The sequence below is a fragment of the Pelodiscus sinensis genome, chromosome 1 (genome assembly GCF_052426305.1).
Source record: "Pelodiscus sinensis isolate ZL-2025 chromosome 1, ASM5242630v1, whole genome shotgun sequence".
In the NCBI taxonomy this organism is placed as follows: domain Eukaryota; kingdom Metazoa; phylum Chordata; order Testudines; family Trionychidae; genus Pelodiscus; species Pelodiscus sinensis.
In genome coordinates this window covers 312,131,935-312,144,499 of record NC_143052.1, presented here as the reverse complement: position 1 = coordinate 312,144,499, position 12,565 = coordinate 312,131,935, and the positions used below count along the sequence as shown (strand labels likewise).

At 42.1% G+C, this 12,565-nt stretch overlaps 1 long non-coding RNA gene across 1 annotated transcript; it reads right to left on the bottom strand.

The window, feature by feature from the left end:
* Window positions 1–2,752: 2,752 nt before the first annotated feature.
* On the bottom strand, window positions 2,753–12,361 carry LOC149525832 (uncharacterized). Its single transcript, XR_016348886.1, has 3 exons — window positions 12,260–12,361; window positions 5,452–7,102; window positions 2,753–3,042 (listed from the first exon to the last, which is right to left on the bottom strand). It is a non-coding gene; the product is annotated as an uncharacterized LOC149525832 (long non-coding RNA).
* Between the last annotated feature and the right edge of the window lie 204 nt (window positions 12,362–12,565).

The window sequence follows — 12,565 nt, the reverse complement described above, 5'->3', positions numbered from 1 at the left end:
AGCTCAGTGGTGTCACTGCAATTTAACATAAGTTATATGTGACCCCCTGGAGACTTTTGTGGCTCTGACTATATGCATCATATTCAAGTAAAGAACACATTTTCTCCTTGACTATGATCAGGGCTCACCAACCGCGCTGTCCGGCGAACTGTGCATGCACAGATCGTTCTGCGCATGCACAGGTCGCCCGAACCCGGCTCTTCCAGGTTACAATCTACACGCCATGGGTGAGTAGATTGTATTATTTGTCAAGCCCTGCCTATGATGAGCAAGTTCAGAGTGCTGTCCTCCTTATATGGTCCTCATGTTTTACATATTGAGTTTCTAGTTACAGAACTAAGTTAAGTTACATTTCAGGTTACATTTCTACAGTGCATGACTATTTTGGGATCCTGGAGGTATCCCGAAATAGCTACCCCACATTTACACAAGCAGCCCGTTATTTTGAAATATTTTTCAAAATAATGGGCACACTATTTTGCCATCCCAAGAAACTTTGTTGCATGAGGGATAAGGGATGGCTTGAAATAGCACATTATTTCGACATTTGGTGCTGTGTAGAAGCACCACATTACAAAATAGGCTATGCAAAATATGATACGCAATTTGCGGAGTGCAAATTGTGCATCTTATTTCAAGTTTAGGGTGCTGTATAGACACAACCCTAGTCTTACTGCACCATAACCATTAATGCTAGACTTCAGAAGGAAAGGACACAGAGCTCTAATCACAGTTCCTGTTTTCCTACTTCTCAGTAGATATGGAATCATGAGCATATGATGCCCAAAGATCTGGGGCCTGGGAGACAAGTTGAAGAAAGAAAAATGATCTTCCTACTAACTGGATGTACAACTACGAGAACAAATATTTGTGGCTAGCCCATGACCTCTTCACAAATGGCATTCCCTGGCCTCTATTTGCCAGAATGGGCATGTTCTGTTCACTCCCTATGGGGCACCTGGCATTGGCCACTGTCTGAAGACAGGATCCTGGGCTAGATGGACATTTGGTCTGACCCACTACAGCCGTTCTTATGTTCTTAGATTCCAGCACTGATGACTGATAATTCAGCTAGGGATGTTTGAATGAAATGATAGATATGCTTACCGCCCTGTCTTTAAGTACCAAGAATGACAACTCCATTCCAGCAGCCATACCCTTGCTGATACCAAAAGCCTGGTACCCTATCCTGGCTAATCAGCCAGGAATTTGGATTTGAAGCTTTCATGCTACCAGAAAACGAACAGTCACTGGCAATTGCCAGGGTGATGTTAGTTCAGGGGTCTGGAGAGGCAAAAATCCACTCCAGTGATGCCAGTAAAGGGAAGTCTTTAGGATGCCAAAGCAACTATTAATTAATGGAAACAGAATGACACTTAATTTCTCCCTGCACCCACCTTGACATGGTCTTGGACCTTTCTGCAGAAAGACCCAAGCTATTAACCTTTAGGAATGATCTCAAACTGTCTGTGGCTTAAATGAAGCCTTACATCTTCCAGTGAAGCCGTGGGATCCATGGTTACCAAAATGAACACTGTAAGGAGCAGTATATACCTGTCCATCGGCAGATGTTTGATGAGGAGGCTGAAGATCACTGCCTCTAGGTGATGGTGAGCAAGAATGGACACTGACTCCACCAGGAACTGCCTCAAGCTACCCTGCTTGATGGTAGGCATATGTATATATATTATACTCAGGATATCTGACACCTGGACAGAATAAAACCAGAAAAAATGTCCCTTTTCCATTCTCTCCATTCATTCTGCAGAACCAAAACGTTTATTTAGTCGTTTAGCAATTTGCTGTTCTTGTAGAAAATCCTCCCTTCAAAAAACAAGTATTTAGACATGGCTGCATAGATTTAACCCACAAAAATTATACATATCTCTGCGCATACCTGGCTGCAACACCGGGTTAAGACATGCTGAGGCCCGAAGCTATGTCAAGTTAAAGAGGCCTCATTGCATTTCCAAAAAAAACATGTATTATTCTAACAGAAAGGAAAATGAAAATAGAAATAATAAAGTTATCTATCTATCTATCTATCTATCTATCTGTACATAGGCAAAGAGGCAAGTAAAAACTAGCAATTTTGGGGTATTTTTAGAGACCCCTCATTATCTGAGGCCCTAAGATGTAGTTCACTTAGCTTGTCTCTTGGGGCCGGATATTCTCTTTTTGCATTTTACTCGGAGTCTAATTTTTCCAAGCCTTTCATGGCTGGAAACTGTGACAACAAGATAGACAAATAATCAAGCATCTTCCTTTTCACTTGGGGTACGGTTACACTAGCTCGTTAGTTCGAGCTAGGTAGGGTAATGAGGGCAAGCAGAGTTGCAAATGAAGCCCAGGATTTAAATATCCCAGGCTTCATTTGCATGTTCCCGGGTGCTGCCATTTTAAAATCCCCCTTAATCCGAACACCGTGCCCGCGGCTACATGCGGCACGGAGTAGGTAGTTCTAATTAAAGATCCTAATTCCATGAGGAGTAACGGTAGTTCGAATTAGGATCTTTAATTTGAACTACCTAGTCCATGCCGCATGTAGCCGCGGGCACAGAGTTCGGACTAAGGGGGATTTAAAAATGGTGGTGCCAGGGAACATGCAAATGAAGCCCGGGATATTTAAATCTCGGGCTTCATTTGCAACTCCGCTTGCCCTCATTACCCTACCTAGCTCGAACTAACGAGCTAGTGCAGATGTACCGTTAGATTATCTCTGTCTTCTGCTGTTGATTCCCCCATTGCCTGACTCAGGATAGGAACACAGATGGAATTAACTTCCAATCCCAGGGGGAGAAACAGCAAGACTTGTGTTCACTGCAAATGATGGCAAAGACCTGAAAGCCTGCAGGTTAGCCAGAAAAACCTCTCCAGCTTCTATTTTACCTCATCCAGCATGGCACCTCCACACTCCTTCAGGATGATCTTCATCCACAGACCGGCTGCTGTGGCACAGGAGGGACTAGCAGACAGCATACCATCCAGTATGGCCTCAATAAAATCTGTGGCTTGGTCAGAGGGAAAGTACTTACTAACCACCTGTGGACAGATCAAAACCAGGAAAGATTGCAATGATAGTCGGCTCTAGTACTTTTAAGAAAGGAGGCCTAAGAGCTGTATAGGAAAATATGTATTCATCAGCAAATTGCTAATTGGGCTCATATCTGGCAAGGCAGTTGCAATTAAAATTTTCTCTGTAATCTTTCTAGCTACCACATCTCTATTCTACACTAATAATATCAGGTTAGATCTTAGGTTGTACAGTTAGCACAACATTGTATGGGACAAACAGGATGTAAATTTCCAGTTTATATTCTATGATGTACATGACATCTTTTCACAAAATATAAAAATATGCAAAGAGATGCATGCACACAAATATAGGTTCAGGTAAACACACAAGGTGCCAAGACTGGTTTCTCAGCTTGATGTCCCGCTCACATATTTCCCCCCTGGATGGATGGATGGCTGGATGGATGGATGGATGGATGTGCGCACGCACATGCATGGGCATGTTCATGCAACTGTCTGGAATCTGTTTTTTACATGGCATTCATAGCATATACCTATGAAAAGCATGTTACTGATTACACATGAATGCCTCACTCCCATAGCTCGCTCCAAGTGTGGAAAGACATCACGAAAGCATAAAACAATCATGGAAACATAGAATACTAGGACTGGAAGGGACCTTGAGAGGTCATCGAGTCCAATCCCCTGCCCTCATGGCAGGACCAAATACTGTCTAGACCATCCCTGATAGACATTTATTTAACCTACTCTTAAATATCTCCAGAGACGGAGATTCCACAACCTCCCTGGGCAATTTATTCCAGTGTTTGACTACCCTGACAATTAGGAACTTTTTCCTAATGTCCAATCTAAATCTCCCTTGCTGCAGTTTAAGCCCATTGCTTCTTGTTCTATCCCCATAGGCCAAGATGAACAAGTTTTCTCCCTCCTCCTTATGGCACCCTTTTAGATATCTGAAAACTGCTATCATGTTCCCCCTCGATCTTCTCTTTTCTAAACTAAACAAACCTAATTCCTTCAGCCTTCCCTCATAGGTCATGTTCTCTAGACCTTTCATCATTCTCGTTGCTCTTCTCTGGACCCTCTACAATTTCTCCACATCTTTCTTGAAATGCGGTGCTCAGAACTGAACACAATACTCCAATTGAGGCCTAACCAGCGCAGAGTAGAGCGGAAGAATGACTTCTCATGTCTTGCTCACAACACCCCTGTTAATGCATCCCAGAATCATGTTTGCTTTCTTTGCAACGGCATCACACTGCTGACTCATATTCAACTTGTGGTCCACTATAACCCCTAGATCCCTTTCTGCCGTACTCCTTCCCAGACAGTCGCTTCCCATTCTGTATGTATGAATCTGATTGTTCCTTCCTAAGTGGAGAACTTGGCATTTGTCTTAAACTTCATCATATTTACCTCAGACCATTTCTCCAAGTCATTTTGAATTATGACCCTATCCTGCAGATTAGTCGCAACCCCTCCCAGCTTGGTATCATCTGCAAACTTAATAAGCGTACTTTCTATACCAATATCTAAATTGTTGATGAAGATATTGAACAAAGCCGGTCCCAAAACAGACCCCTGTGGAACCCCACTTGTTTGCCTTTCCAGCAGGATTGTGACCCATTAATAACTACTCTCTGAGTATGGTTATCCAGCCAGTTATGCACCCACCTTTTAGTAGCCCCATCTAAGTTGTAAATACCTAGTTTATTGATAAGAATATCATGCGAGACTGTATCAAATGCCTTACTAAAGTCTAGGTATACTATATCCACCACTTCTCTCTTATCCACAAGACTTGTTATCCTATCAAAGAAAACTATCAGATTGGTTTGACATGATTTGTTCTTTACAAATCCAGGCTGGCTGTTCCCTAGCACCTTGCCACTTTCCAAGTGTTTACAGACGATTTCCTTAATTACTTGCTCCATTATCTTCCCAGGCACAGAAGTTAAACTAACTGGTCTGTAGTTTCCTGGGTTGTTCTTATTTCCCTTTTTATAGATGGGCACTATATTTGCCCTTTTCCAGTCCTCTGGACAAGGGAAAATGAATGGTGCACAGCCACTAGAACAGTCACTTAGGGTACGTCTAGACTACAGGCTTCTGTCGACAAAGAGCGTCTAGACTACATTGAGTTCTGTCGACAAAGCAAGCTGCTTTGTCGACATGGCAGTGTAGTCTAGACGCAACCCTACAGGCAATAACACCATCTGTCGACAGAACTCTGTCGACAGAAGGTGTTATGCCTCGTAAAATGACGTTTACCAGCGTCAAGAAAACTGCTGAGTTCTGTCGACGTTATGTTGACAGAACTCAGCGGCAGTGTGGACGCAGGTATAGTTTTGTCGACAAAAGTCCACTTTTGTCGACAAAACCCTGTAGTCTAGACACACCCCTAGTGTCTGTTACCTTAGCCATTTTGCAAGATGCTTGAAACAGAGCCTCAGGGTCTGGAGTTGTTAGTGCCTCACGGAGACATCTCAGCTCCTCCTCTGCTGACCCCAGGTTTCTGCACTGACCTAGGATAGAGAAAAGGAGAAAAAGTATGGCAACATTTAATAAAACTGAACCTCTGATCCATAGATAATCATACAGGCGGATCTATGGGGGTATGTTATTACCAGCTGTGTGTGAAATTTTGGCCCCACTAAAGCCAATGACGAAATTCTTGTTGACTTTAATGGAGTTAGAATTTTACCATCAGGCTATGTGTGGACTATATCCCTTTTTCGGAAAAGGGATGTAAATTAGACGTATCGCAATTGCTAATGAAGTGGGGATTTAAATCTCCCCCACTTCATTAGCATAAAAATGGCTGCAGCTTTTTTCGGCACGGAGCTTTGCTGGAGAAAAGCGCCAGTCTAGATGCTGATCTTGTGGAAAATTAAGCCTTTCCCGAAAGATCCCTTATCCCTCCGAAAAAGGGATGTAGTCTAGACGTAGCCCCTATGTCTGAAAGTTAACAGTAATGGCATGTGATTCATTCTGATTCATACAGGATTAAACAGGCACTGTATTCTGTGTGGAGCATCTTTCTCTGTATATCTGGTTTCAGTAGCCACTCTGCTCTCAGTATTTAAATCTAATCTCTTAGTCAAGCACAACTCATGTAGATTGTTCTGAGGTTCTGATTTGGAGGAGAATCCCTCTACTGAACTCTCATTGTAAAAGAGATGGGGCTGACCAAAAGCTTAGGTAGGAAACCCAGGCTCTTCGCTCACTTCTAAATCATGAACTGTCTCTTTAAGGGAAAGCTGTCCTGCTCTGTCATCTCCCTCTCCCCACCCCACTCTGCAGAGGGGGGGACATATGGGCATATGGCAGGGGAGAGAGTGTGTGTGAGACAATGTGTGTGTGTGTGTGTGTGTGTGTGTGAGAGAGAGAGAGAGAGAGAGAGAGAGAGAGGGACATGCTGGCTGCCAGAGAAATCTTAGAAACAGTGCACTGCCTCTTTAGATAGGCACTCCGTTACTCACCATACTTCAGACTGGAGCAGCACTATTGTATGTGTCCCTCTCCCCAAACTCTGCTCTGCAGAGATGATGACAGGGGCAAAGGGGTCACCCTGACTTCTGCACGCCTCCCTGCTCACCTCCCCTCCACACACCACTAGCAGCAGATAGGATGGAGCAAGGTCGGAGAGGGGCAGCTGAACACATGCTGCTGGCATGCTTGCTAATCAGCTGAGCGCTCCAGACAGAAATTCTGGGGAGAAGGGCAGATCTGGCCTGTGTGCTATATTTTGCCCACCCTCTAATATTTGCAGATTATTTATTATTTGTGCAGTTCTCTTCCAGCAATGTACTTACAAGGCCCCAATCATTCTGTTATATAAGTGTCGCTAACAAGACAGAAAGAATTACAGATGGAAAAAAGGGTCATTACAACAATGAAAGAAAGTGAAGAGTTACTTACACCTGCTCATGGTCTCCTCACCTTGTATATTGAGAATACAGTTGATACAGTCAACCACCCACTGACGCGATGAGGTAATTGAAGCACAGGTATATGGTGCTAATAGCCCAATCAGATATCCAAAGTGATCAAAAGTTTCCTGAGGCTAATTAAAAAAGAATGAAGAATGAAAGTTCTCCGGCTATACTGGACATTATTTGCCTTCCTTATTGTGAACTCCATTACTGTACCTGGGTACGGCACATTGGAAAACATAATCCTTGTTGTACATGCAAATTGATGGGGTCTAAATTAGCTGTAGCACTCAAGAAAAATCTCAGAGTCATTGTGGATAGTCCTCTAAAAACATCTGTTCAACACGCAGCTGCAGTTAAAAATGCTAATGGTATGTTAGGAACCACTAGGAAAAGGGATGAATAATAAATATGATAAATAATAATAAATTAGCAATAGGGATATATTACCGACCACCTGACCAGGACAGCGATACTGACATTGAAATGCTGAGGGAGATTAGAGAGGCTACCAAAATAAAGAACTCTATAATAATGGGGGACTTTAATTACCCCCATATTGACTGGATACATGTCACCTCAGGAAGAGAAGCGGAGATAAAATTTCTCAATGGCTTAAATGACTGCTTCTTGGAGCAGCTGGTGCAGGAACCCACAAGGGGAGAGGCAATTCTCGATTTAGTCCTGAGTGGAGTGCAGGATCAGGTCCAGGATATAACCGTTACCGGACCGCTTGGGAATAGTGACCATAATATAATAACATTCAACATTCCTGTGGTGGGAAGAACACCTCAGCAGTCCAGCACCCTGGCATTTAATTTCAAAAAGGGGAATTACACCAAAAATGAGGAGGTTAGTTAAACAGAAATTAAAAGGCACAGTGACTAGAGCAAAGTCCCTGAAAGCTACATGGAAACTTTTTAAAGACACCATAACAGGGGCCCAACTTAAATGTATACCCCAAATTAAAAAACATAGCAAGAGACCTAAAAAAGAGTCACCGCGGCTTAACCACCATGTAAAAGAAGCAGTGAGGGACAAAAAGGTATCTTTTCAGAAGTGGAAGTCCAATCCTAGTGAGATAAATAGAAAGGAACATAAACACTGTCAAATCAAGTGTAAAAATGTAATAAGAAAAGCAAAAAAAGATTTTGAGGAACAGCTAGCCAAAAACTCAAAAAGAAATAACAAAATGTTTTTTTAAGTACATTAGAAGCAGGAAGCCTGCTAAAAAACCTGAGGGTCCCTTAGATGATTGAGCTATAAAAGGAGCAATCAAGGACTATAAAGCCATTGCTGAGAAACTAAATGATTTCTTTGCTTCAGTCTTCACGGCTGAGGACGTTGGGGAGATTCCTGAATCTGCACCGTCCTTTGTGGGTGATGAATCTGAGGAACTGTCCCGGATTGAAGTGTCATTAGAGGAGGTTTTGGAACAAATAGAAAAACTTAATGTTAACAAATCTCCGGGACCGGATGGCATTCATCCAAGGGTTCTAAAAGAACTCAAATGGGAAATTGGTGAGCTATTATCTGTAGTTTGTAACCTATCCTTTAAATCGGCTTCCGTACCTAATGACTGGAAGGTAGCTAACGTGACACCAATATTTAAAAAGGGCTCTAGAGGCGATCCTGACAATTACAGACCGGTAAGTCTAACTTCAGTATCGGGCAAATTAGTAGAAACAATAGTAAAGAATAAAATTGTGAAGCATGTAGAAGAGCATAATTTATTGGACAAAAGTCAACATGGTTTCTGTAAAAGGAAATCCTGTCTTACTAATCTGTTAGAGTTCTTTGAAGGGGTTAACAAACATGCAGACAAGGGGGATCCAGTAGTTATAGTATACTTGGATTTTCAGAAAGCCTTTGACAAGGTCCCTCACCAAAGGCTCTTGTGTAAATTACATGGCCATGGGATAAGAGGGAAGGTCCTTTCTTGGATTGAGAACTGGTTAAAAGACAGGAAACAAAGGGTAGGAATAAATGGTAAATTTTCAGATTGGAGAGGGGTAACTAGTGGTGTACCCCAAGGGTCAGTCCTGGGACCAATCCTTTTCAACTTATTCATAAATTATCTGGAGAAAGGGGTAAGCAGTGAGGTGGTAAAGTTTGCAGATGATACAAAACTGTTTAGGATAGTCAAGACAGAAGCAGACTGTGAGGGACTCCAAAAAGATCTCACCAAACTGAGTGATTGGGCAACAAAATGGCAAATGAAATTTAATGTGGATAAATGTAAAGTAATGCACATCGGGAAAAATAACCCCAACTATACGTACAGTATGATGGGGGCTAATTTGGCTACGACAAATCAGGAAAGGGATCTTGGAGTTATCGTGGACAGTTCTCTGAAAACTTCCACGCAGTGTGCAGCGGCGGTCAAAAAGGCAAATAGGATGCTGGGAATTATTAAGAAAGGGATAGAAAATAAGACCCAGAATATCTTACTACCCCTGTATAAAACTATGGTACGCCCACATCTTGAATACTGTGTACAGATGTGGTCTCTTCACCTCAAAAAAGATATTTTGGCCTTTGAAAGGGTTCAGAAAAGGGCAAGTACAATGATTAGGGGTTTGGAACGGGTCCCATATGAGGAGAGGTTAAAGCGACTGGGACTTTTCAGTTTAGAAAAGAGGAGACTGAGGGGGGATATGATAGAGGTCTATAAAATCATGAGTGGTGTGGAGAGGGCTGATAAAGAAAAGTTATTTATTAGTTCCCATAATAGAAGAACTAGAGGACACCAAATGAAATTAATGGGTAGCAGGTTTAAAACTAATAAAAGAAAGTTCTTCTTCACACAGCGTGTAGACAACCTGTGGAACTCCTTGCCAGATCAGGCTGTGAAGGCTAGGACTATAATAGAGTTTAAAGAGAAGCTAGATAATTTCATGGAGGCTAGGTGCATGAAAGGCTATTAGACAAGGGATAAAATGGTGTCCTTGGCCTCTGTTTGTCAGAGGCTGGAGAGGGATGGCAGGAGACAAATCGCTTGATCATTGTCTTCGGTCCAGCCTCTCTGGGGCACCTGGTGCTGGCCACTGTCGGTAGACAGGATACTGGGTTAGATGGACCTTTGGTCTGACCCAGTACGGCCGTTTTTATGTTCTTATGTTCTTATGTTCTTATCATGCCACTGTTTCAAATCCATGGTACACCCACACCTTGAATATTGCAAGCAATTGTAGTCCTCCAACTTAAATAAAGTTAGGTTATAATTGGAAAAAGTTCAGAGAAAAGCAACAAAAATGATATGGGATATGGGACAACTCATACAAGGAGAAGTTAAAAGGACTGGGACCATTCATCTTAGAAAAGAGATGCTTACAGGGGGGTATGATAGAGCCATATAAGATGATCAGAGATGCATGATATGGGTGTCCCTATATCTCTGACTGCCTGGGGCTGGGACTGGACAACAGGGGAGAGATCACTCAACAATTGCCTTGTTCTGTTTGTTCCCTCTGATGCATATAACACCCACCACTGTCAGAAGACAGGATACATGAACCATTTGTCTGGGGGATCCAGAATGGCCATTCATGTTTTATGTTCTTATCTGATTAAATAGAAATAGAAATTCAACTTTAACAGCCTGAGAGTATAAGAATGCATCTATGACACTGACACAGCCAACCTATGTGTGACCCACAATAACTTAACAAGCGGCACTGCAATTGTATCAAGACAAGTCACTTATATGTTATTTCAAAGGGTGTGTCTAGACTACTGAGTTTTGTCGACAAAAGTGGACTTTTGTCGACACAGCTATACCTGCATCTACACTACCGCTGAGTTCTGTCGACATAACGTCGACAGAATTCAGCAGTTTTGTCGACGCTGGTAAACCTCATTTTACGAGGCATAACACCTTCTGTTGACAGATTTCTGTCGACAGAAGGTGTTATTGCATGTAGGGTTGTGTCTAGACTACAGGGTTTTGTTGACAAAGCAGCTTGCTTTGTCAACAGAACTGAATGTGTCCAGACCCTCTTTGTCGACAGAAGTTTTGTCGACAGATACTGTCGACAAAACTTCTGTCGACAAAACCCTGTAGTCTAGACGAACCCAAAGAAAAGTCCTAGACTAGCGATCACCAACATCATGCATTTTGGTAATAGATATGAAAGGTAGATGTTATGTATTATTGTCTGTATTTATATCTTGCTAGAAGTTTAACATAACCAAATTAGCTTGTAGATTCCAATTCCTTTTCATGTCTTAATTGCCTTAATGATATGTAACTGTCTTCAGTTAACCTTAAGATCAAAGATATAAGACAGTACAAGAAAATATTTTTTACATTGCCTTCAGCTTAACTATCTGTGTTGTAATGGAAGACCACGATCGGCTAATTACCTTATGTGAATGACTATCACCCATTTACCAGTGTATGCATAGGAAATAGAAAATTAACTTCAAAACAAAGCACGACAGGAGATCTGCATGACCTATTCTTTCTCAGGGAGAGATCCTGCTTCGACAATTTCTGTGAGGAGGCTTGCCAACCGGCTAGAATAACTATAAAAGACAAGTTATGGGACTGATCTTCTCTCTCCAGTCTGCTTAAACTTTGAACAGGGGACGTGTAAGCCATAGGACATAGATCTTCCAAATAATTATTTGGAATAGTCTGGGAAATGCATGGAAAAACTAACAGCCTTTGCATCTAAACTGACTCTGGATGTTGACCGGTTAGCATGATTCCAGAGAGACTTTTACAAGCCAGCCGTTTATTCCACCATGGTTGTGATCCTGAACTATGAAAAGTGAAAGTCATTTTAACAAATATCTATCACTTAGCCATTTGTAACTCTCTTCTTTTTCCTTTTAACAACAAATCTGATATTCGGTTATTAAGGATTGGCTGATATTTAGGGAAGACCTGTGATTCATATTAACCTAAGGATAAGTGTCTAGTCCTTTGTGATTGGTGATTATATTAGACTTAGTTGTCTAGATGGGAACCAAGGTCTGGAATGCCTAAAGGGTACTATTGTTTGGTATTTTGTTAACCAGAGTAGAAGCTCTTTTCTTACTGGTTTGGTGAATCTAATTATAAAATCACTCGTCTGGGGAACTGCCTGCCCTGTTTCTTACAGTCTGGCCTGAGTGCTGTCACAGCACTCTTATGGAAACCTTTCTCTTATGGAAGCAGAGGGATCTTAGTCACTTTGAGGCCCCAGCTGCAGGCCTAGTAGAATTTCTCATGCATTCACGTTGAATGTCAGATTTGATTTAAGTGGGGAAGTCAGCTCAAGGAAGAGTAGAACTATACTCACTGTGCTATTAACTATCTCCTGATAGGCAGTTAGCAGCCAGACACTGGCCTGCAAGGCCCTTCCTCTCTCCCACTCCTTCTCTGAACTGAGCCAGGTCTCTAGTAGCTGTTGGCAAAGCAGGAGAATGGACAAAGTTAGTACCAGAAAATCCCTCCCAAACGTTTCTTTTAAATAGGTTTGATTGTCACTAAAGTCCCTCTCCAAAGCATTTAACTTCCATATAGCAAAAGATTTATATGTCTCCAAAAAGAGACCCTTGTATATACAAGTCCCAGGGACCAGATTCACCTCTGGTGTACGTAACTC